The following is a 25,478-nucleotide window of genomic DNA, read 5'->3' on the forward strand; positions in this document are numbered from 1 at the left end:
GGAACCTCCATAATGTTCTCCATAGTGGCTGTATCAATTTACATTCCCACCAACAGTGCAAGAGGGATCCCTTTTCTCCACACCCTCTCCAGCATTTATTGTTTGTACATTTTTTTGACGATGGCCATTCTGACCAGTGTGAGGTGATACCACATTGTGGTTTTGATTTGTATTTCTCTAATGATTAGTGATGTTGAGCATCTTTTCATGTATTTGTTGGCCATCCGTATGTCTTCTTTGGAGGAATGTTTATTTAGGTCTTCCACCCATTTTTGGATTGGGTTTTCTGTTTTTTTGATATTGAGCTGCATGAGCTGCTTGTATATTTTGGAGATTAATCCTTTTTCCATTGCTTCATTTGCAAATATTTTCTCCCATTCTGAGAGTTGTCTTTTCATCTTGTTTATGGTTTCCTTTGCTGTGCAAAAGCTTTTAGTTTCATTAGGTACCATTTGTTTATTTTTTGTTTGTTTTTATTTCCATTTTTCTAGGAGGTGGGTCAAAAAGGATCTTGATGTGATTTATGTCATAGAGTGTTCTGCCTGTGTTTTCCTCTAAGAGTTTTAGTGTCTGGTCTTACCTTAAGGTCTTTAATCCATTTTGAGTTTATTTTTGTGTATGGTGTCAGGGTGTGTTCTAATTTCATTCTTTTACCTGTAGCTGTCCAGTTTTCCCAGCACCACTTATTGAAGAGGCTGTCTTTTCCCCATTGTATATTCTTGCTTCATTTATCAAAGATAAGTTGACCATATGTGTGTGGGTTTATCTCTGGGCTTTCTATCCTGTTCCACTGATCTATATTTTTATTTTTGTGCTAGTACCATACTGTCTTGATTACTGTAGCTTTGTAGTATAGTCTGAAGTCAGGGAGCCTGATTCCTCCAGCTCCGTTTTTCTTTCTTAAGATTGCTTTGACTACGGTGTCTGTTGTGTCTCCATACAAATTGTGAAATTTTTTGTTCTATTTCTGTGAAAAATGCCATTGGTAATTTGATAGGGATTGCATTGAACCTACAGATTGCTTTGGGTAGTGTAGTCATTTTCACAATATTGATTCTTCCAATCCAAGAACATGGTATATCTCTCCATCTGTTTATGTTATCTTTGATTTCTTTCATCAGTGTTTTATAGTTTTCTGAGTACAGGTCTTTTGCCTCCTTAGGTAGGTTTATTCCCAGGTATTTTATTCTTTTTGTTACAATGGTAAATGGAACCATTTCCTTAATTTCTCTTTCTGATATTTTGTTGCTAGTGTATAGGAATGCCAGAGATTTCTGTGCATTAATTTTGTATCCTGCAACCTTACCAAATTCATTGATTAGTTCTAGTAGTTTTCTGGTGGCATCTTTAGGATTTTCTATGTATAGTGTCATGTCATTGGCAAACAGTGACAGTTTTACTTCTTTTCCAATTTGTATTCATTTTATTTCTTTTTCTTCTCTGATTGCTATGGCTAGGACTACAATACTATGTTGAATTATAGTGGTGAGAGTGGACATCCTTGTCTTTTTCCTAATCTTAGAGGAAATGGTTTCAGTTTTTCACCATTGAGAGTGATGTTTGCTGTGGACTTTTCGTGTATGGATTTTATTATGTTGAGGTAGTTTCCTTCTATGCCCACTTTCTGGAGAGTTTTTTTTATCATAAATGTCAAAAGCTTTTTCTGCATCTACTGAGATGATCATATGGGTTTTATTCTTTAATTGTTTAATATGGTGTATCACATTGATTGTTTTGTGTATATTGAAGAATCCTTGCATCCCTGGGATAAATCCCACTTGACCATGGTGTATGATCCTTTTAATGTGTTGTTGGATTCTGTTTGCTAGTATTTTGTTGAGGAGTTTTGCATCTATATCAGTGATATTGGTCTATAATTTTCTTTTTTTGTGATATCTTTGTCTGGGTTTGGTGTCACGGTGATGGTGGCCTCACAGAACTAGTTTGGGAGTGCTCCTCCCTCTGCAACTTTTTGGAAGAGTTTGAGAAGGAGAGTTGTTAACTCTTCTCTAAATATTTTGATAGAACTCACCTGTCAAGCCATCTGGTCCTGGACTTTTGTTTGTTGGAAGATTTTTAATCACAGTTTCAATGTCATTACCTGTGATTGTCTGTTTATATTTTCTAATTCTTCCTGGTTCAATCTTGGAAGGTTGTACTTTTCCAATAATTTTTCCATTTCTTCCAGGTTGTCCATTTTATTGGCATATAGTTGCTTGCAGTAGTCTCTTATGATCTTTTGTATTCCTGCAGTGTCAGTGGTAATCTCTCCTTTTTCATTTCTAATTTTATTGATTTGAGTCCTCTCCCTTTTTTTCTTGATGAGTCTGGCTAAAGGTTTATCAATTTTGTTTATCTTCTCAAAGAACCAGCTTTTAGTTTTATTGATCTTTGTTATTGTTTTCTTTGTTTCTATTTCATTTATTTCTGCTCTGATCTTTATGATTTCTTTCCTTCTGCTAACTTTGGGTTTTCTTTGTTCTTCTTTTCTAGTTGCTTTAGGTGTAAGGTTAGATTGTTTTTTTTTTTTTTTTTTGAGATTTTTCTCGTTTCTTGAGGTGAGCTTGAATTGCTAAGAATTTCCCTCTTAGAACTGCTTTTGCTGTGTCCCATAGATTTTGGATCATTGTGTTTTCATTGTCATTTGTTTCTAGGTATTTGTTTATTTCCTCTTTGATTTCTTCAGTGATCTCTTGGTTATTTAGCAGTGCACTGATTAGCCTCCATGTATTTGTGTTTTTTACTGTTTTTTTCCTGTAATTAATTTCTAATCTCATAGCATTGTGGTTGGAAAAGATGCTTGATACGATTACAGTTTTCTTAAATCTTCCAAGGCTTGATTTGTGACCCAAGATGTGATCTATTCTGGAGAATGTTCTATGTGCAGTTGAGAAGAAAGCGTATTCTTCCACTTTCAGGTGGAATGTCCTAAAAATATCAATTAAGTCTATCTGGTCTATTGTGTCATTTAAAGCTTGTGTTTCCTTATTTATTTTCTGTCTGGATGATATGTCTATTGCTGTAAATAGGGTGTTAAAGTCCCCCACTATTATTGTGTTACTGTCGATTTCCCCTTTTATGGCTGTTAGCACTTGCCTTATGTATTGAGGTGCTTCTATGTTAGGTGCATAAATATTTATAACTGTTATGCTTTCTTCTTGGATTGATCCCTTGATCATTATGTAGTGTCCTTCCTTATCTCTTGTAACTGTCTTTATTTTAATGTCTATTTTATCTGATATGAGTATTGCTACTCCAGCTTTCTTGTGATTTCCATTTGCATGGAATATCTTTTTCCACCCCCTCACTTTCAGTCTGTATGTGTCCCTAGGTCTGAAGCAGGTTTCTTGTAGACAGCATATATAAGGGTCTTGCTTTTGTATCCATTCATCCAGTCTGTGTCTTTTGGTTGGAGCATTTAATCCATTTACATTCAAGGTGATTATTGACTTGTACATTCCTATTACCCTTTTCTTAATTGATTTGCATTTGTTTTTGTGGGTCTTTTCCCTCTCTTGTGTTTCCTGCTTAGAGAAGTTCCTTTAGCATTTGTTGTAAAGCTGGTTTCATGGTAGCTTTGGCTTGTCTGTAAAGCTTTTCATTTCTCCATTGAATCTGAATGAGATCCTTGCTGAGTAGAGTAATCTTGGTTGTAGGTTTTTCCTTTTCATCATTTTAAATATGTCTTGCCACTCCCTTCTGGCTTGCAGAGTTTCTGCTGAAAGATCAGCTGTTAACCTTATGGGGATTCCCTTGTATGTTTTTTGTTGCTTTTCCCTTGCTGCTTTTAATATTTTTTCTTTGTATTTAAGTTTTAATACTTTGATTAATACGTGTCTCAGTGTGTTTCTCTTTGTGTTTTTCCTGTATGGGACTCTCCTTGCTACCTGGACTTCACTGACTATTTCCTTTCCCATGTTAGGGAAGTTTTCAATTATAATCTCTTCAAATATTTTCTCAGTCCCTTTCTTTTTCTCTTCTTCTTCTGGGACCCCTATAATTTGAATGTTGGTGCATTTAATGTTGTCCCAGAGGTCTCTGAGACTGTCCTCAATTCTTTTCATTCTTTTTTCTTTATTCTGCTCCCTGGCAGTTATTTCCACCATTTTATCTTCCAGGTCACTTATCCATTCTTCTGCCTCAGTTATTCTGCTATTGATTCCTTCTAGAGAATTTTTAATTTCAGTTATTGTGTTGTTCATCACTGTTTGTTTGCTCTTTAGTTCTTCTAGGTCCTTGTTAAATGTTTCTTGTATTTTCTCAATTCTGTTTCCAAGATTTTGGATCATCTTTACTATCATTACTCTGAATTCTTTTTGAGGTAGGTTGCCTATTTCATCTTCATTTATTTGGTCTTGTACGTTTTTACCTTGAGCCTTCGTCTGTAACATAGTTTTTTGAAGGGTGGGGCCATATTCCTGCCTTACTGGTTGTTTGGCCTGAGGTGTCCAGCTTGGAGTTTGCAAGCAGTTGGATAGAGCTGGTCTTGGTGCTGAGATGAGGACCTCTAGGAGGTCTCACTCTGATTAATATTCCCTAGGATCTGAGGTTCTCTGTTAGTCCAGTGGTTTGGACTCAGAGCTCCCATGACCAGAGCTCAGGCTCAATCTTCAGCCTGGGAACCAAGATCCCGCAAGTCACATGGTGAGGAAAAAAACAAAAGAAAAAAAGGAGCAGTATAATAACCAAGAATAAAAAGCAAAATAAAATTAGAAAGATAAAATATATATTAGGAAAAATAAAAATGTAATTAAACAACTGCAACAAGGTAAAAGAAAACCACAACAGAAAAACTAAAAACAAGGGAACAGCCAAAAGGAGCAGAATAACAAAGTATAAAGAATAAAATAAAATTAGGAAAATAAAAAATTTATTAGAAAAAATAAAAATATAAATGAATCAACAATAATGAATCAACAACAAGGTAATATAAAACCCCAATCTAAAAGAGGAGAAAAGAAAACACACAAAAAAAGCCTTGGCTATGGGGGGCAGAGTTTAGGCAGAGGTGGAACTTAGGGTTGAGGTTTAGGGTGGGGTGCCACCTAGGTGGGGGCGTGGTGAGGTTTGAGCATGGGATGGGGCCAATGCTTAGGACCTGCGCAGAAGGGGAGAGGCAGCACGTCCAAAGGAGGTCCTCTGGAGTGTAGAATTCTGGAGTTTGGAGGTAGGGCCCTGGCTGAGGGTGTGTGGGTGGGGTTTAGGCCCAGCTTGTTGGAGGGGGTCTCTGAGTGTAGAGGTAGGGCCCTGGGTGAAAGGGTAGGGGCGGGGCTTGGGTTCTGCGCAGCAGGAGGGAGGCTCCAAGGGCAGAGGATTAGGCCCAGAAGCCCAACAGGCTCCTTGGTGCCTAAGTGGACAGGGAAAGCACTGGCCCCATTCCCTTCCGTTCCTCCACACCCTGGCCCCATCTCCCACAGAGTCTCCCCCATCGTCACTGGACCCCTAACCATGGGTGGGTCCCCCTGGGTGTACGAACTCCTCCCCTCCCCCAGCCACCCCTCAGGGGTGCCGGTCTCAGTGGTCCGGCCTTTACTTTTGCTCCCCCCTCCCTCCCTCCCACTCCTTCAGGATCCTCTATTATTTCTTGTTTTAAATCGTTCTTCCTTTATTCTCACAAGTGTTTTCTTTATGTTTTAAAATTCCTTTACAAAGGATACATAAGCAAATTAGGATCTGAGGATATCTGCTGTTCCTCCATCATCCTTCACTTATGGCATTGGCTGCAAGCAGTGGCCTACCCCTTTCTTTGATCTTCTCTTCTGAACATGTTTCCAAAGGCCTTTTTTGTTGCCCTTAGTATTTTCACAAGCCAAAGATCATTTTCTTCATTTGTCCTTCTGAATACCAATCTTCCCATCTTTGGTGATGAGTCACTTATTCTATAGTTCCCCTTAAGCCTGACCTGACCTGAACTGAATTTTTAATATACAATCTTCTTTTCTTCCTTAGCTGGATCACTTATGATTACATAGCCAGAATTGTAATCTTGATGCTCATACCACTTTTGTTTTTCTTTTTTTTTTTTTCAAATTTGGCTTCAAGTTTAAAGGTACACAGATTACTATGTCTGAACTTTCCCTCCCAGATAGCACATATTCTAGGAATAAACATTTTTCTCCTTGTATGTTCAACTCTTCCAATTTTGCTAGTCATTTCCCCTTATTGGTCAGAGTCTAAGAAACTGTACCCTATGACCTCCTATACTCTCTGTGAGGCGAAACTATCAGCAAAGCAAGGCAAAAGTATGCTGGATGATCTGCTTTATATTGAAAAATACCTTTAAGCAGAATCATTGGAGAACACCGCCTTGCCTCTGGGCAAACATAGATGCTCTGCCTTCATGAATATATCTCTGTTCAAGAGCCACTTTTCTATATCTTTAGCTATGATCTATAAATCTATATTCAGTTCACTGGCATTATCTGCAAAGCCAGAACAGCTTTGAAACAACCACTAAATCAATACCTCTTACTGTCAAGTCATCAATTTATGATAGTCAGCGATTTTAAGCAGTTACAGGAATAAAAGGGTTAAAAAGCTTTTAAGAATTTTAGAAAATAACTAATTTCTTTTTGAATTTCATTCTTCAAAGAAAGATAACTTTTGAACCAGTCCCCTCATCCCATGAATCATATAGCTACAAATAGTCAAACAAGGGCTCAAACATGTGGGTCATCCTGTGAAACAACAAATTCAATAGTATTTTAGTGTAAAATTCCAGTAAGTATGTTATCGACATCCATTCTTTCTGGAGCAAACATTACTTTAAACAAAATGATACTTAATACACTTTGATGAGTTATATAATCATGAATTATATTGCATTTCCACTCTAGTAGTGGCTAGTCTCTGATGGAATGTTGCAAGTAGAGCATGAGCTTTGGAAATAGGCAGGCCTGAATTGTCTTGCCTCCACCTGCCTGTACTCTATCCCCCTAGATAATAATATAAGCAAATAAAAAACCGATGTTGTGAACTTAAATAAGATAATACATATCAAATATTTATTTCAGTGTATAATTCATAATAATATAGAAATAATGTTTGATACTATTATGTTATTTATTCCTTCCTTCCTTCATTCATTCAGCAGCTGTTCAATGAATGCATACTAGGTGCCAGGCACTACACTTGGTGCTGGTGGTAGACAGAGCAATTAACAAAACTGACATCCTCTCTGTCATCGTGCAGTTAATTCCTAACATAAAAGAGAAAAATTAAATGAGTATTTAATAAATAGAGGGTATAACAGGAGTGTCTAACTGAAAACCTAGGGTAGACTTGCCAGAATATCAGGAATTTATTTCAACAGAGACCTGAATGACAAGCAGAAATTATCCACGCAAAATGGGAGAGAACACAACCAGGAAAAGATCTGTCAAACTCCGAAGTTTATTTTCTTTGTAGAATTCCCTCATCTCTACAACCTTATAATAAATGAAAGAGGATGATGGACATTCTAGATACATTTCCCCAAATCTATTGAATTGCTTTAAATTCCCCTCAAAGATATTCAAGGATACCTATAAAATGCTTATCAATTGAGTATAACTTAATTCCAAGAACTTAGGAAGGTGGTTTTACAACTTCTGTTTCACTGCAGTATAAATGAGGGAGGAATCACTCAGAAATGATGTCACCTAATCCAATAGAATATAGTATTTTATCACCATGGGAGGCTCCAGGATTTTTATATAGATACAGCATCAAAATGACAGTCTTGTAGAAGGGACTTATGTTAAAGTGGTATTTAACTCACTGGTTATGTTAAGTGGTGGTAAACTCACTGTTTTCCATCGGAAAGCAAATTTATTCAAGTGGCTTTGGGAGCATCAATGAAGAATATTGGGGAGGATATGAAGACCTTTCCCTAGATTGTCCATTGGTACAACCACTATATATTACAAGAAATATTGTATAAGGCAAGTAACGTAACCTCTCTGGCCCTTAGTAAGCTCATAGGACCATTATGAGGATTTAATATTGTAATATAAATGATTTCAAATACATGAAACCATTTACACATGTATATGATTATAATAATATAGAAGCATCAAGCAGAGAAACCTTTGGATATGTATGTATGTCATATAGTAGGGACTCTAATATACTGTCAAATTAATGGACAAATGTCAGTGAAAGCAATTTTGTGTTTCAAGCCGGATTGTGGAAGTGACTTAGGTGTTTGTAAAAGAGTTATTTTCCTGCTCTCTGGTAAAGAGAACTCAGGGTGTCAAATGGCAAGGACTCCTTAATAATAGTGCCACAAAGATACTTCAGGTGATACCTTCAAATACTTCTAACAGTCCTGCCTGGGTAAACGGACCATCTATCTCTGGGCCAGAGGAAAGCTGCCAGCAACTCTGGAAACATTCTATGGGAATTTTTATTCCAGTGTGGCAAGTCAAGTTCCAGGAGGGATTTGAGTTAAAGATAGGATCTGTAATGAATAGAAAGGAGGAGTCCAGGAGCTTCCCTGGTGGCGCAGTGGTTAAGAATCCACCTGCCAAGGCAGGGGACATGGGTTCAAGCCCTGGTCCAGGAAGATCCCACATGCCCCGGAGCAATTAAGCTCATGTGCCACAACTACTGATCCTGTGCTCTAGAGCCTGTGAGCCACAACTACTGAACCCACACACCTAGAGCTCGTGCTCTGCAACAAGAGAAGCCACCGCAATGAGAAGCCCACGTACCACAATGAAGAGTAGCCCCCACTTGCCACAACTAGAGAAAGCCCACACGCAGCAACGAAAACCCAACACAGCCAAAATAAATAAATATTAAAAAAAAGAAAAAAAAGGAGGAGTCCAAAACTAGTCTAAGGATAAAGATGATGTTTGTTACACAAAATAATAATTGACAATTTTTAAACATTTATGGGAAAAGATAGGTTACAGCTTGCTTTTCTTATCCTCAAAATATTAACTTTATAGTAGCATTTATTCACTTTTTAATGTTACTTAAGCTTATCTTTTACATGAGAATTATAGTTTTGTATAAATGTGGGAAATTATAGCCTGAATATTTGATAAGATATTCACATTATGAATACAAGCTTTGATTTATGTTTAATGAGCCTAATCTCTGGAGAAGTACCTAATAAAGAAAAACACCCTAAATCCAGCCAGTGGTTCTAAACTCCATCTGGACATTAAAATTATGTGAAGTGCTTTTAAGAAATACCAATACTCAGGCCCCACTTCAAACCAACCAAATAAGGATCTCAGCTGGTTTGTTCTAGTATTATATATATATATATATATTTTTTTTTTTTTTTTTTTTTTTTTTCGGTACACGGGCCTCTCACTGTTGTGGCCTCTCCCATTGCGGAGCACAGGCTCTGGACGCGCAGGCTCAGCGGCCATGGCTCACGGGCCCAGCCGCTTCGTGGCATGTGGGATCTTCCCAGACCGGGGCACGAACCCGTGTCCCCTGCATCGGCAGGCGGACTCTCAACCACTGCGCCACCAGGGAAACCCCTAGTATTCAATATTTTTTAAACTATTGATTCCAATAAGCAGCTTAGGTTGAGCACCACTAGTCTGTACTTTATAAACCAAAGTTATAAAATAATGAGAAAAACTGCCCCAGTTGTAATTAATCCCATCCTCCACCTCTTATTTTTACTGGAATTACGTTCAGCTCTATGAATGGGATGAGACATCATTTCATGCCTTAATGCCTTCATGCCTTAATGGTGAAAACTAAACAGGGTTGACTTGATGCAGTCATTCTTCAGTTGGCCAAGTCAATCAAGTGCTAATAACTGTGTCACTGAACAAATGACATTGCTTCCTCTGAGTCAGTTCCTACATCGATAAGCTGAATAATGGACACAATTATTTTGAGATCCAAGATCATAAATGAAAACGTTGGGCCTCAGAACTTGTCATTTCAGCCAAATTTCAATTTTAGTAACTATATTCTGCTTACCTCATTTCCCCATGATATTTCAAGGTTATTGTTTCTTTCTTTCTTCCTGTCTTCCTTTTTTAAATTATACCCAAAACTTCCTGTTCTCATCTGTGTATATTGGGAAACTATAATGGTTTCAATTCAGATACAAATAGAAATAACCATTCTAAGTGGTCTAATTTTTAATTTAGGACAAAAGACCATAAAAATAAGCAAGAAAAATATCAGACATGGATAAAATTGACAAAACTTTACTTAACCCCATAAAGCAACTTTCTTCCCCAGTGAGTCTTTATTTCATAGAGTAAAGATTCTTTCCTTTTAAAGCCTTTGAGAAAATCTGGATGAAAAGAAAAAAGGGTGCTTTAACTTCCCTAATCATAATCTTAATTGGAATTTGTATAGCACTTCACAATGTATAAAGAACTTTCACATATATTGCCTAATTTTATCTTCCCCCTAGACAGTCACAGATGTTTTCATCTGCTTTGAGGGATAAGTAAATTGAAATGAGATTAATATTCCAATGGTGTGAATATATACCTAGGTATGTAAGTACATACGATTATTATAAATATTACTGATATAAAGAATATGTAGCACACAATCCTTTTACAAATAATATTAAAAAGATACTACTCTTTATTGTAAATTCCATATAGTTCCTTGATTATCACAAAATGCTTTCACTGATTTTTGCCAAAATTTCAAATCCATAGCCAAGTTACAATTGGCAAATAGATGTATTTCTAATATGAATATTGGTTAACATTCTCATACGTTAATGAGTAAGATGAAAGTGAAACAACAAAGGCATATTGTCTTTTGTTTGCCAATGATATAAGAAAACCTTTATTGAATCAGATAATAGTTTTCAATTTTCTGTGCTCTTCATATGTAATGACTATGGACAAGACACACTTTAATTCTAATAGTAGTATTAATATTTTCTCCACTACTTTCTTAAGTCTAGGGAATTAATAAAACAAAAAAAATCAAGTACTAATTTGTAGCATTTGCTAACTTCCATGGTGTAAATACTCCCACCATAGCTGATTTCAAATTACCAAAGTAATATCACTGAATGCAGAGTTAGGAAGAAATGTGCAGCTGCACATTATATAGTACTTCCAATGTACAGATACAATAGATGTAAATAATCTCAAGAGCATATATAATAACAAAATGTAATAAGATAAATAGGAAGGGTGAATTTTGAGTATTCATTATCTTTGTTTAAATATAATATAGCTTATTATAAGTTTATATAATTTAATTTTTAGCAACTGACTCTCAAGATTGCTGAAAATTTCACGTCAGTACGAAGTCAGCTCCAGCACACCACTGGCATACTCCATTCTTTAAGAAGACTCAACATAAAACACGTGCAGTAACACACAGTGTCTGATTACATGAGCCACAGTCCCTCCAAGTTGGCTGTCCTGGACCCCTTCTTCCTTGCCTGCCTTCTCTTGGCATGAACGTTTCTGACTCTATCCCTTCTTAGAATCTGATTCTTTCTCTGTTTTGCCATGGGTCTGTCCTTTACCAGGCACCTCACCCCAGTACCGGTTTAGGCATTTGGTCTTCCTAACATGACTCTCAACTTTTCCTGAATAATAGGAATTGGATTTGCTTCCATTTCAGATGTGATCTGTAATTCATGAACACTTACTTCCCCCCCCCCCAACTCCCAATGGATCTACAGAACAGTGGGAAGGATTCAAATACCCAAGGTACAAGGCTAACATTGATACTTCAAACTCAAGGCCATATCTTCTGGTTCAATATTTAGACATCTTTTTAAAAACTATATTCTTTAAAATAAGGAACTAATTGACAGAAGAAACCATTCTCATTTTTTTTTACCTCTCTCCCCCCCATCTCAGGCTGGTGGAAATTATCGAAAAAGGGTTAACAAGACAAGGGGAAGAGAGAAAAGATCTCTAGCTCCAACAAAGTCCTTATATACATAATCTAAATCTTAATATTTATATTCCTAAAAATATTTTATTGATGTCAAGTTTTATTTGAAATTCTGTTTTTAGAATCATGATATTTTGTTCACCTTCAGATATAATTTATATTTTTAAACGCTCTGAGTAAGACACCCTCTCAAATTATATAATATTTACTTTAGATGGATAGCTCCTATACTGAGTCATAAGAAGTTTTAGATTTAGGGAAACTTTGAAGCAAAAGAAGAGTAATAAAGTCAACTCATTACAAACAGAAAAGTTTTTAAGCCTCCCATTATAGTAAATTAAAAGTCACAAAATAAAAGAATATGTATATATATATACACACACATATATATACATTTGAGCATATATATTTATAATTAAGAATACTGTTTCATTAGATATATCATAAAAATATAAATTCCTTAATAACAGAAACCAATAACATGTGAGCTCCACTATTTCTTGACAATTAATTAGGTGTTTGGCTTTATTTCTTAGCTATTATCATTTTAATAAGTTACCTGACTTATAAAAATGACAATAGCTACATTGGTCTCTCACTAAACAAAGATTGCCGTATAAGAAATGAAGTTGATCTGAATAAAAAATTTAAATGTAATTTATAAGTTTAAGCTCATCTAGGCAACATTTTAAAAATACCTGCTTGGAATGAAATGTTCCAGTGAGAATCTTAAAAATTTCCAACCACCTAAGTACTCTAGATTTAGATTCAAAACCGGACACGCATTAGCATGTTTATAATTCTTAATAGTTGCTGCCCCTATATGAGTCTAAGGAATCAGGAAAAGTATTAATAGTCAAGAAACATACAACTTTCAAATATTAAATAAATATTTTGAAGCCCCTGTCTGTGTTTTCATATCAATAAATTACTCTTACATGATTTCCTGCTTTCCCATATGTGATTTTTTTCTTTTTCTTTCTTTTTTTTTTTTTTTTTGCTGTATTCATCAAGGTTTGGAAAACATTATCTTTACTTGACAGAGTGTATGATTTTTTAGGTATCCATGGTTTTAGTCTTGCTCTAGAAATTACTAAACAACCTGATTTTAAATATATTTCCCCAAATCTACTTCCTAAGCTTTTTGTCTACCTCCCAAGAATAAGTCAGTTCTTTAAGAGTATTATTTATTTGCTTTTGTAGGTCAGTATCTTCAAGTCTGATTTAGTTTCCTAGCAGGTTAATATCCCAGCACTCACTTTTCCTCTAAAATATTCCAACTTTTAAAATGTCTTCCCCATTATAGCTTTTCACATATATGAATTATAGACTTACTGATCTAAAACAATATATTTCAGATGTGCAATCTGTAAGAAAGTACTTACTCTTTTTACAAAGCCAAAAGGGAGGAATCAGCTTGAATGATAACTAGGAGACAGAAACTACTTATTGGAGAGCTGGAATGCTAGTTAGAAGACGATTATCATAAGGTCTCTGGCAGCTGATTGGTTAATGCTAATCAATGAACATCTGCATATCTGTATAGTTGGAATGTTTAAAACATTCAGGTTTGGGTAGAAGCCTCATAGTATCTAAAACTTTATTCCAATTGTATTCTAGAGTAAGTCATACTTGTTAATTTAGTTGTTAATCTAAATTGGACTTTTCATCTCAGTTTTCTGGGACAGGTCTTCTATGCTCTGAAGATGCACTGTCTAGTAATGTAGCCACTAGCCAAATGTAGCTAAACTTTAGCTTAAATTAATTAAAATTAGATAAAATTTAAAAATAATTTTCTCAGTATCACTAGTCACATTCCAAGTGCTCAAATACTGCATGTGTCTAGTGGCTACTTCATTGGAGAGTGAAGTCAACATTTCTGTCATTGCAAAAAGTTCTATTGGATGGAACTGCTCTATAGCTTCTGTGTATTAAAGCTTATTTAAATAGCTGAAGTGCATTTCTTCCTCATCTGTTACTGCCAAAATCAGTTTATTATAAAGAAGAAATCAGAGAGTTTAAGACCTCAAATTTCATCCTACCCATTTTCAATCCAACATTAGTGCCAACCCAAACTCAGGAGGCTTCGGTCTGCACTAAAACACCTACAGAACATTTGATTTCATATATACTAATCCCAGAAGACCCATGTTTCCCTTGCTCATCTCTGATCTGGAAGACTCGTAAGAGATAAGGTCGTTTCCGAAGATGATTTGGACCCATTTCCCAGGTGACTTCAGTAAGTTTTGATGGACTGTGTCCCCAGCATAAGTGATTGTTCTTTCCTCTGTGCCTTTTTAAATGCACCTACCCTGTCTTTCATCATGCTTTTTTGTAATTATGTGTCTGCCATCTCCACTAGATTGTGATTGAATCTTTGTGTCTCCCGGAGTCTTATATGGTGCCTGGTGTGAGCTTAATACTCCATAATGATTTTCCTACAAGTGGTTACCTTTTTCTTGAAACCCTGAGGTAATCTTTTTGTTCTTCCTCTTCTCCTGTGTTAATTCCCACTCACACTCACCAGGAAGTGCCCTCATACAAACAAAGTGGTTTCTTCACTTTATTTGAATACGTATTTATATTTGTGAAGTGTTTAGCTTAACGGTGGTCCTGGTTTTCCTGACAGTGGCCAATTCATGAGGTAAAATTCTGCTCTCCCTCTGTCTGTGCCATGAATGATATGGCTCTGTGATAGTATAGTCAACCTGCAGGTCATGTGGATTGGAGTCAAGTTAGGGCAATAGAGAAAGTAATGAATCATGGCCTGCCTGCCCTGTTTCTGCCTGTCAACTCCACAGGCCTTGCTATGGTTATGTTTTCTGAATGCCGCTTCCAAGTTACCAGAAAGTCATTGCTTAGTCAGTCCTCAGGTAAGAGCATATACTTAGAAGCCCAAGTACTTATAGACTCAGAAAACTCAGAAATAAAAGCTTAGAGTACATTGGGAAAATGGGAAGAAAAAAGAGAGACAGGGACAAAAACAGAGAGAAGTTGTATGAAATTGTCCTGATAAAACACAGGAGAAACAAAAGGAAAATTGGATTCCAAATTGGTACTTTTCCCACAAATTACAGTTCATAAGAGTCCATAGATTTTGGAATGTTGCTATTTTCCACAATTCATTTTATAGAAGAGGAAAACTAAATATAAATGTACCTAAAATGTAAGGTAACATAGATCATTGGGATTTTCTAAATAAGTTATTAACTGAAACATAAGTTTTCAAAACAACCTAAAAAACCAGTTGCAGGGCTTCCCTGGTGGCGCAGTGGTTGAGAGTCCGCCTGCCGATGCAGGGGACACGGGTTCGTGCCCCGGTCTGGGAAGATCCCACATGCTGCGGAGCGGCTGGGCCCGTGAGCCATGGCCGCTGGGCCTGCGCGTCCCGAGCCTGTGCTCTGCAACGGGAGAAGCCACAGCAGTGAGAGGCCCGCGTACAGCAAAAAAAAAAAAAAAACAGTTGCATTTTTAAAAGTACATGTTATTAGAAACTGTGTATGGTTCACACATCAGTATGCTTTCCTCCAACTCAAAATAGGCAAAATAATATTATTTCTTTATTTTAAAAGCCTCTGCCTCTTGAGGAAAGTTATAAAAAATCATTGGTCCTCCACAAAACTAATGCTCAGGCTTATTTTTTTTCACTCTTTGTCTTATTTTTTGCTTCATTTTTTCTAGGAGTTCACAGGATGTGTACTATTTAATAATAGAAAGCACAGGTATAGTGAAAATGTTTCCAGGTTGTTTTTTGTTCTCGGGGTAAATTTTTCAGCACTCTGGAAAGTGCCGGAAGCTTGCTTGATGTGACAATAATAATGTACTCTCTAATAAGAAACTCTGGTTCTCTAGATGTCGTCTTATGTATTTTCCACCATTCCCATGTTGGAGAAGGTATAGCTTTTTGAAGTTTAATAAGACATCCAGAGATAGTAGATGATTGAACTAGGGAAATAATTTAGGCTCACTGACTCCTACTCTACCAAAATTAAAGAAGACATGAGATCTGATGTATGCTTGGGTCCACTCAGGTTTGAGTTTATGTCAGGTCACTGCATCTTGACCTTGTGGGGAGAATATCGGTACTTCCGACTGGGTCTAGATTATTCACTCAAAAAATATTCATTGAGCCCAGGGCTTAGGTATTAATATTCAAAGGCAATAAGATAGAGCCCTTGCTCTCAAGTAACTCAGGGATAAGGAAGGGAGGAGGGCACAGGTAATGACAATATTTCAAGATAATTGATTACTGTGGTTTGGGCAAAAATGCTACAGGCACACTTAATTCTGCTGAAGGGAGAACTAAAATAATCACAGCTTTCATTGTGAGCTTTGCAAGGGATAATAGTTCATCCTGCAGAAAGAGAGGGAGGAAGAGAGCACATTTCAACCCAAAGAGGCATGAAAAGTCCAAGAACTTTCCACTTTTTTTTTGGTACAAAATTTCTATTCAAAAATTGCAGTGATAGGTACTGTTTATATATATTCAGTTATGCATTTTAAAATTTAACATCTAGTGAGCGTAATCCTGAGAGTCTCTTGGATGTTTCTTTTAAAGGGAAAAAGAGAAGAAAAATACACTTCAACCCTTCTTCCAAAAGAGAAAAGCTGAATTTCTCCCGGATGAATAGAAAGAAAATACTCAGATTATTATAATATTTTTAAAATATTGACTCTACTATTTAGACATTCCTAACTTTATTATAAATGTCTTTGCAAGAAAAATATAAATTAATGTTTTTTAGATGACCAAATCTTAGTGTCAGCTCTACAAGGATTAAATCTGAAGTGGTTATGTTTCTTTTTTGTCTCTAATCTTGTGTCTTCTTCAGCAACGTCTTTCACAGGGCTATTTTGCCCATTCAGAATGCACAGTCCCTCTAAGGCAAGTCCCTGGGTGGAATCAAAGAGTGAGAGGTGGTCTCTTCTGAAGATATGATGAATGTTGCCTTAAGGAACTGGTTTCACTACAAAGGGCTTCCTGTTCAGTTAGGGAGATGGATACAGGCTCCACTGTGGAAATCTGATCTCTTTTAAAACATCTGTACAAACAGCCCTTTCCTGTGATCACAGAATCACCCCGTGAGACAGCATCATCTTCCTCCCTCAAAAGAGTATTCTCTTGAGGTCAAGTCTGAGTCTTTTTGGGGGGTACTTGTCATGCTGATCCTATACTGGTGCAAGCAAAAGTGGAGGGGGCACTCTTGGGTCTTAAGCGACGTCTAGTTCTTTGCAGTTGTGTAAGTTGTGATTGTGGTCTCAGGAGCTCGGAGCTGGCACTTTCTAGTTCTGATTTATGACCAATCTTCAACCTCTATTTGACCCTCAGTTCCCTCAACTGTGAAGGGAGATAAAAAGATTCACCTCACAGCATATTGAAGTGAAACAAGCTAAAAGTATGAAGCATCTTTTAAATACTAGGAGTTTAATGTTGATTAGATATGTATTAATTCATGTATTCATTTCACTAATATTTGTTATGAGCCATTAGTCATTCCCCTTATCTATAGCAAAGAGTCAGAAAGTTACAGAAATTTGTGAAAATTACCACATTGGAGATCTTTGGATTTATGCCTGTCCCTCAACCAGTTCTTAAGGGTATATAGTCCATGTGTAGACTTGATGGTAAACAAACAAACCAAAAAGGAGCTCCCCTAAAATCACATAGCTGGTGAGCACCTGGTCAAGATTATACTCAGAACGTCAGACTCCAGGGTTCTCTTTTACCTCTCTTCTTGTCCTACTCACTCCCCCCCCCAGTAGCTATGAAAAGACTAGGCAGTCACTCACAAGGGGTGAGTGTCATGCCTATGGTAAGGGTGTCATGCCTATGTTAAGAGTTCCTCTTGTGAGTTTTAAGCTTCTTAGTACTCACCACCAGTACAAAAAATATATGAATTCCTACTCTGGATTTTCCATCTCCAAAGGACCCCCAGGGATTGGGGATGAAAACCAGATCAGATAACCTCCAAACTCATCATCCTTGCCTGCCCTATAGCAGGCATACTTCAAGTTTCTTTTCAGCAAATAACTTCTCTACCTAACAATATCTAAACACCAAGACCTCAGACATAGACTGACTCATATTCAACCCATAAGCTTAGATATGCACTACATACTCGTATCATTTAAGAAATAGTATTTCTCGAAACACAGGCATACACACAACCATACTCACAAAACAAATAATATGCATTCAAGGCTGTAGCTTACTTACATGTCCATTTAGGGGAAGTCCATAAGAGAAGCTGGTAGGAGAGAAGAGGTGAAGAAGAACCAGCAATGTCTCATACATCCTCCTCTTCTGCCTAGGAGAAGTGCTAATAACTATTCTATAGTTATTCTGTAGCCAGAAGGAATAGCCATACTGATGATGGAATTCCAACAATGAACCCCAAGTTAGCTCTACCCTGACACACAGTAGTTATACATAAAGGCACACAAGCCCAGGATCTTGGTTGACTTTCTTGTTGCTGGACAGAGTTTGGACTCTATCTCTGGCTCAGGGACTGATTTTGTGACACTGGGCAGGCTCTTTGCCATTTTTTCTCACCTGAAAAATGAGACATTCGAGAAAAATGAAAAGATTGGAACTAGGTAACCTCAGGTCTTTTCCAGCCCTAGAATGCTATGGTCTATAATTCTTTCATACATTGCACTGTACCCACATTTCACTTCAAAAAGCTTCTCTCCAGTGTAGTAGGGTTTTCTCTATCCCAGTTATATAAGCCCAAATTTTAGGCTTCCATGGCAACCATGGAATCGCCTCAGTTGGCATTTCTTATTGAAGATGTTTGTATCTACTACTGAGCTGTATACCTTGAGGTAGTTACTGATGAGGCAAACAGACTTTGGTTTTGAATAAATCTTTTTAGGTTTGAGCTGTTCCTAGTTACTTTATATAAATAGAGTCTGGAAATGTTTCTACATGAGAAAATGGCTAGACCTTTACTAGTAATAGCTATTTATAACTTTGCTTCTTTGAAGTTTAGTTTACTAGAAATAAAATCTCACCTGAGATTTCAGGAAGATACCTCGAGCTATTTTTTTTTTTTTTCTTTTAGCGGTACGCAGGCCTCTCACTGTTGTGGCCTCTCCCGCTGAGGAGCACAGGCTCCGGACGCACAGGCTCAGCGGCCATGGCTCACGGGCCTAGCCGCTCCGCAGCATGTGGGATCTTCCCGGACCGGGGCACAAACCCGTGTCCCCTGCATCGGCAGGTGGACTCTCAACCACTGTGCCACCAGGGAAGCCCACCTCGAGCTTTTAAATCGTCACAATTTTCTAAACCTCCTCTGAACTTTCAAGTGCAGGGGGCTTGGTTTCAATTCAGTATCTGTATGTAACTTTCTTCCTCAAAGGTCAAGGTACAACCGTAACACCTCTGTGTTTCAAGCATATGCCTGTGAAATATGAGATTCTGATTCCTAGGGAATTTGCCATAGAAAGCATAAATTAGAATTTGTCATGAGAAAGGCCATAAATGATTTGACGTGAGTTTTCAGGAGTCCAGATATAACTATATCAAGTCAACGAGCATTTTTTAACCTATTTTGGGCGTGCCCAGTACTGTGCTCCATATTCATTGCCAGGGACTGAAACAAAATAAGAATTGAAAATACTGCTTCCTTTCAAGGAGAAAAATCTGTAGAGAAGTAGGTGCCTGCAGCCTCAGCCAAACCCTACTTGAATTGTCTCCTACCTTGGGACCACCCATGACTTAAAGGAAGCAGAGATGACTGTGTGGCCTGAGATGGTTTAAATGTGGCCTGCTCAGTAAAGCTTCTCAGCCCCAAGGCTGTTTTCTGAGTTTCCTCTTTCCCCAGTTCTCCCACAGCTGGGTCAAATAATTTCATCTTCTGCAGGTCCAGCCTATTTATTTTCAGAGCAATCTGAGGCTATAAATAAGTAGCCTCTGGTCCAATGCCTCCATTCATCCAGGCTTATTATAGCAGCCCTTTTCCAGATATGGGGCATGGGCACTGTGTCCAGGGCTACCCTCACAACGATCTATACTAGAGCAATTTTCTACTCTTTCCAGACCTTGACACCCCCATCTCAGCCCTAATCCTCTCCCAATCCAGCCCACAGAGCAATTCACCAAAAATCAATTTCCTGAAAGAGCAATTTTCTGAATGACTGATTCACTGAATTTAATAAATTTATCAACATACTCACAATTTGTTTTACAGAACATTCTTTTTGAAAATATTAAATGAATTTGGATATATTCTTATTGAGAATATATTTGAAAATATATTTGACTTGAATATGATCAAGAATATATTCTTGAATATATTAAGTATGAATATTCACCTTATAAAATTATTCTTCATGAACACACTCATAAGAAAAGTTAATGATCTTATGACCCTCAGCATTTAATAAATTGAATATTATTTAAAGTATAGCTAGAGTAAAACACATTAATTATTCAAGAAAACTGTTTCTCCGTCTGAGTTTTTGATAAGTGGTAAATTTGATTAAATGGTCATTTCACAAATTGACCTTTTAGTAAGTTGGCTTTCTGCAAAATGACTTTTGGTAAAGGGATCTAGATTCACCAGGGTGCTGCATCCATGCTTCCGTGGACAGTCTCCTGTACCTTCCTGGATTTCTGAGTATTTCCTTCACCACCCACCCCTGGCTGAACTCTGCTACATCTGGCACCAGGTGTTGATGGGAAAATGAATGTCACTTCCTGAATAGGTGGGATGTACCCATATGTCTGAAATGTTTTTGCTGGCTATTTTGTCTCACCAGTGGGCTTAACTCCTTCTCTCCTCACTCCCTCCTGCTCAGGCTCACTGTCAAATTTCAAGATATAACAGAGCCAAAGGCCTGTCCTCTTTTCTTTCAAACAAGCAGTTTTTAAATGTTTCCTATTCTCTCATAGTAATGCCAGAGTTATAAGAAACCTTGAAGCCCACAGGGAAATATTAACTCCCTATGTTGAAAAAAAACTTTGACTTTTAGCAGAATAACTTCTGTTGGAAGATGTCTTATTGTTTGGAGATGATAGAAGTAGTTGGGCAGCAAAACAGGTAATTTTAGCATCAGTTGGACTCATTTAGGTTGAGAATTTACCCCTTACTCTCTTCTAAAGACAAATGCATATTTCTAAGAAACTTGTGCTAGAAAGTAATCACATCTTTTAAAGATTAGTGCATATCACCAATTCAATTTTGAGTGCTATGACTTAACAACATATGACTTCCATGCTCTTGCATAAGAGGACTTCAAATCATTACATTTATTTCTCCAATTAGATCTTAGCTGTTAGTTCCACATAAAATATCTTAAAGTCTGTTTTAATCTTGAAGCTTCTCACTCCCACCACCACCAAAATAATGACTTTATATTAAAAATATTAAAGCAACTAGACATTTCTGGTATGGTAGGGAACACTTAAAAACAATCATTGTACGAAAAACGAAACCCTAAATATTTGGAGACCAGCAGAACTGAATTAATTTAAAAACACAACAATTGAAACAGTAAAACCTTCTTTTGTTGGCACTCTTGAAAAATGCTACCTGAAAAATCTTGATTTCTCAAATGGAAATGGTGTAGTGATTGTTGATCTGCAGCATTTATAATATACAGTTATCTGACAAGCAAGTATACGATGAGGAACAAGAACAAATCTTCAGATTACTTTCTGTCAGTGGCAACATGAATGGAAAAGACAAGCTCACATGAATAGCAAACGTCTTTGAGGTTTAGTGAATGCAGCTTGATAGTCTGCAGTGACCGTCTCCCAAGGGCATCCATGTTGTTTTCAATATATTTTAACCAGGAAAAAAAATCTCACTTGCATCTGTCACGATGTCGCACTTAGCCGCCTTTTTGAGGTTTTGTTTAGAACTGTGATTCTTAAACCTGAGTGCACATTAGAATTACCTAGTCCCCACCTAGACTAATTAAATAAACATTTCTGAGTGTGGATTCCTGGTATTTGTATCTTTTTCAATTTTCCTGAAGAAATGCTGACGACTCTCTAGACTTAGGAACCACTGGTTTAGAGCATAATATCTGCTAGATACAAAAAGTAAAATTGCTGTACGAACTTTCCTCCTGCTTTTTCTGCCCCTGGGGCTTGGCAATTAGCTTTCATGTTCCTACTTTTAAAATCCTGTATCTGACATTGGCTTAGCTCAGTATATGGTGGGTTTGGGTTTGCTTGGCATTTATTTGGACACGCGGCCTAATGGCAGGTAGTTAAGCTAACAGGCTTTTCTTTTTTAACTCTGTACGTATAATCTAACCCTTAAGTGCTTTTACAGAATTGGATATTGGCAGTTTGGATTTAATTTACTTAGGTACAACAATTTTGACCTTGAAATAACTAGTGTTAATTATTAGTTTAAATATTAAATTTGAAATGTAGTCATTTCTAAAAAAAGGATGGGAAAGAGAGAAATTAATCTGGGGAGGTTTAAAGGGCTATTTGCAGAATAAAAGAGCTTATTTGAAGAAGCACCTGAAGAAGGAATGACCTCTATTTTTCTCAGCCAAAATAAGACCCAGTGATTCTCATCAGTGTAAATGTTTATCATTAATGAGCAATTGTCTCTACAATTTTAGTTAAATTAGGTACAAAGAGAATCACAAAATGCTTTTAGAAGATTCAGAAAATGGATTTGTCATGATTCCTTGGACACACCTGTTAATAATGAAGTCAGGCATCTAGATAATAAAATCACTGTCTTTATGAGTTATCTTTTGAGTTATTCATGCTTTAATATTTCCATCCTGTAAGAGCAGTACTATGCTCATGTGTGATCCCATAACAGTAAACTGAGCACAGCACTGTATGTAGATGGAACTCTGGGATGAGAGCACAATAGTTAATTCAAAGAATGTGTCATAATAATCTCAATTTTTCATGTAAAAAGGAGTTTAAATGGGGCCTTAGATGGAATAATATCATGTTAAATCTATAAATCATGTAAATAAATAATTTAATGTAATCACATATATGTAGGATTAAATAGTGCAGAAGCAATTCTCTTGCAAAAAGGACAACTTTCCTGCTTACTTAATTTTATTTTGTTTTGTTCCCTATTTGTGTTAAATGACTGTGGCAACAGCAGGGGCTTGGGGAAATGGGCATCAGTTCAAATGGTAGAAAAATCTTTCCACCAAACAATAATTTTGCAATAATTATTTGGGTTTCTCTCATACAAAATAATGCACGCAGTTAACTCCCTGGAAGTAGACTTTCAGAATAAAAGTTCAGTTTCATAAGGAACTGCACGTCATTGATGCTTACAAGTTTAACCAATAGGAAAACACACTCTTTAACAGAGGTGTTAATGAACAAGGACTAGCTAATGTAAAAACTGTGTGCCAAATAAAAACATTTATATTCATTTCCCATACAATCCTAAACCTTTGATTTTCTAGAATATATAAGAAGGTTGGGGATATTTTGTTGTTTTTTTGTTTGAGTGTTTCGACCAAAAAGATGGACAGAAAACACACACACATGCCCCAGCACTTACATCTTCTTTTTTTTTTTTTTTTTTTTTTTGCGGTACACGGGCCTCTCACTGTTGTGGCCACTCCCGTTGCAGAGCACAGGCTCCGGACGTGCAGGCTCAGTGGCCATGGCTCACGGGCCCAGCTGCTCCGCGGCATGTGGGATCTTCCCCAACCAGGGCACGAACCCATGTCCCCTGCATCGGCAGGTGGACTCTCAACCACTGCACCACCAGGGAAGCCCACATCTTCTATTTTTTAAATGTAAAGGATGCTATGATAGCAGCACAAAAGGAAGAACAACAGAGTTGTAGGTCATAGACTACCTGATTTCAAAACTTCCTATAAAGGCACAGTAATCAATACAGTGTGGTACCAGCATAAGGATAAAAACATAGACAAATGAAACAGAATTGAGAGTCCAGAAAACAAAACCCTTACATTAATGGACAATTGATTTTTGACAAAGAAACCAAACAATTCAATGGGTAAAAGATAGACTTTTTAACAAATCGTGCTGACAATTGGATATCAATGTTAAAAAAAGAAGAACTTAGACCCTTACTTTACACCATATACAAAAGTTAACTCAAAATAGGTCAAAGATATAAATGCAAGAACTTTACTTGTGAAGGAAAACATAAGGAAAAAAATCCTTATAACCTTGGATTAGGCAAAGAATTCTTAGATATGACATCAAAGGCATAATCCATTAAAGAACAAACTGATAAAGTTGAACAGGAAAATAAATAAATAGCTTTAATTTATAAAAGAAAGTAAAAAATAACTGTGTGCTCCAAAAGACATGATTGAGAAAATTAATAAAACAGCCACAGACTGGGAGAAAATACTTACAAATTATACTTCTGATAAAGAAATGTTTATCTATGATATATAAAGAACTCTTACAAGCAATTATAAGAAGAAAAACAACTCGGTTTTTAAAATGAGCATATTTGAAAAGATACCTAACCAAAGAAGATACAGAATGATTAATAAGCAAAAATCCTTAATATCATAGAGAAATGCAAATTAAAGGCACAATCAGATACCACTGCACACTCACTAAAATGGCTGCAGTTTTAAAAATACAGTAATAAATGTTGGCAAGGATGTAAAGAAACTGGAGCATTCCACATTGCTGGTAAGAATGTAAAATTGTATACCCACTTTGGAAAAAAGTTTGGTGGTTCCAAAAAAAGGTAAACTTAAACTTATACAATCCAGCACTCCTAGGATTATACACAAGAGAAATGAAAACATATGCCCAAAGACATGTACTTAAATGTTTATAGCAGCACTATTTATAATAGCCCCAAACCGCAAGCAATCCAAATGTCCATCAAGTAGAGAATGGATAAAAGGTGTGGTGTACCCCTACAAAACAGGGATTTTATTCAGCAATGAAAAGGAATCAACTACCAATACATACTACCACATGAAACCAATTCAAAAACACTATGTGAGAGAAGCCAGACCTGAAAGACTATATATTGTATGATTCCATTTATATGGAATGCCCATGAGATTTAAATCTATGTATACAGAAAGCAGATTGGTGGTTGCCAGGGACTGAAAGCCAGAATAGGGATTACCTGCAAATGGGCATGAGGAAAGATTTTTGGGGTGGAGTGATGGAAATGTTCTAAAACTAAACTGTGGTGATGGTTGCACAACTCAATTTACTAGAAATCGTTGCATGGTACATTTACAATGGGTGAGTTTAGCGGTATGTAAATTATACCTTAATAAAGAATGTTTGAAAAAAAGTAATAATTGCAGAGCAAGATGATGTTCTAGCCCAGAGCACACTGCTCATATTGGCTTACACTGATATGCTTTACAGATTTAAAACCAAAACATCCTTTGCCTAAAATCTTTCTTTTCTTTTAAGACCTTATTCTTGCTCAAGGGCCATACTATTGAATATTCATTAAGTAATATTCATTAAGTACAACATATTCTCTTCCCACTCACTTTAAAATTATGTTCCAGGGCTTCCCTGGTGGCGCAGTGGTTGAGAGTCCGCCTGCCGATGCAGGGGACACGGGTTCGTGTCCCGGTCTGGGAGGATCCCACATGCCGCGGAGCAGCTGGGCCCGTGAGCCATGGCCGCTGAGCCTGCGCGTCCCGAGCCTGTGCTCCGCAAAGGG

The 25,478-nt window shown here is 36.9% G+C and overlaps 2 protein-coding genes across 2 annotated transcripts in view; one reads left to right on the forward strand and one right to left on the reverse strand.

The window, feature by feature from the left end:
- The window catches only part of GPR149 (G protein-coupled receptor 149), a 71,343-nt gene that overhangs the window by 26,194 nt on the left and 19,671 nt on the right, over positions 1 to 25,478 (forward strand). The gene's annotated exons all lie outside the window — the stretch shown is intronic.
- Positions 1 to 25,478, reverse strand: part of ARHGEF26 (Rho guanine nucleotide exchange factor 26) — a 279,113-nt gene that overhangs the window by 18,975 nt on the left and 234,660 nt on the right. The window contains exon 15 of the mRNA XM_089910975.1: positions 1 to 25,478. This exon is cut by the window's left edge and continues 18,975 nt beyond it; it is cut by the window's right edge and continues 28,751 nt beyond it. The gene's annotated coding sequence lies outside the window, so the exon portion shown is untranslated.

The sequence above is a fragment of the Delphinapterus leucas genome, chromosome 4, assembly GCF_059928025.1.
Source record: "Delphinapterus leucas isolate spDelLeu-1000000601 "Yukka" chromosome 4, BTC_Dleu_Yukka2, whole genome shotgun sequence".
NCBI lineage: Eukaryota > Metazoa > Chordata > Mammalia > Artiodactyla > Monodontidae > Delphinapterus > Delphinapterus leucas.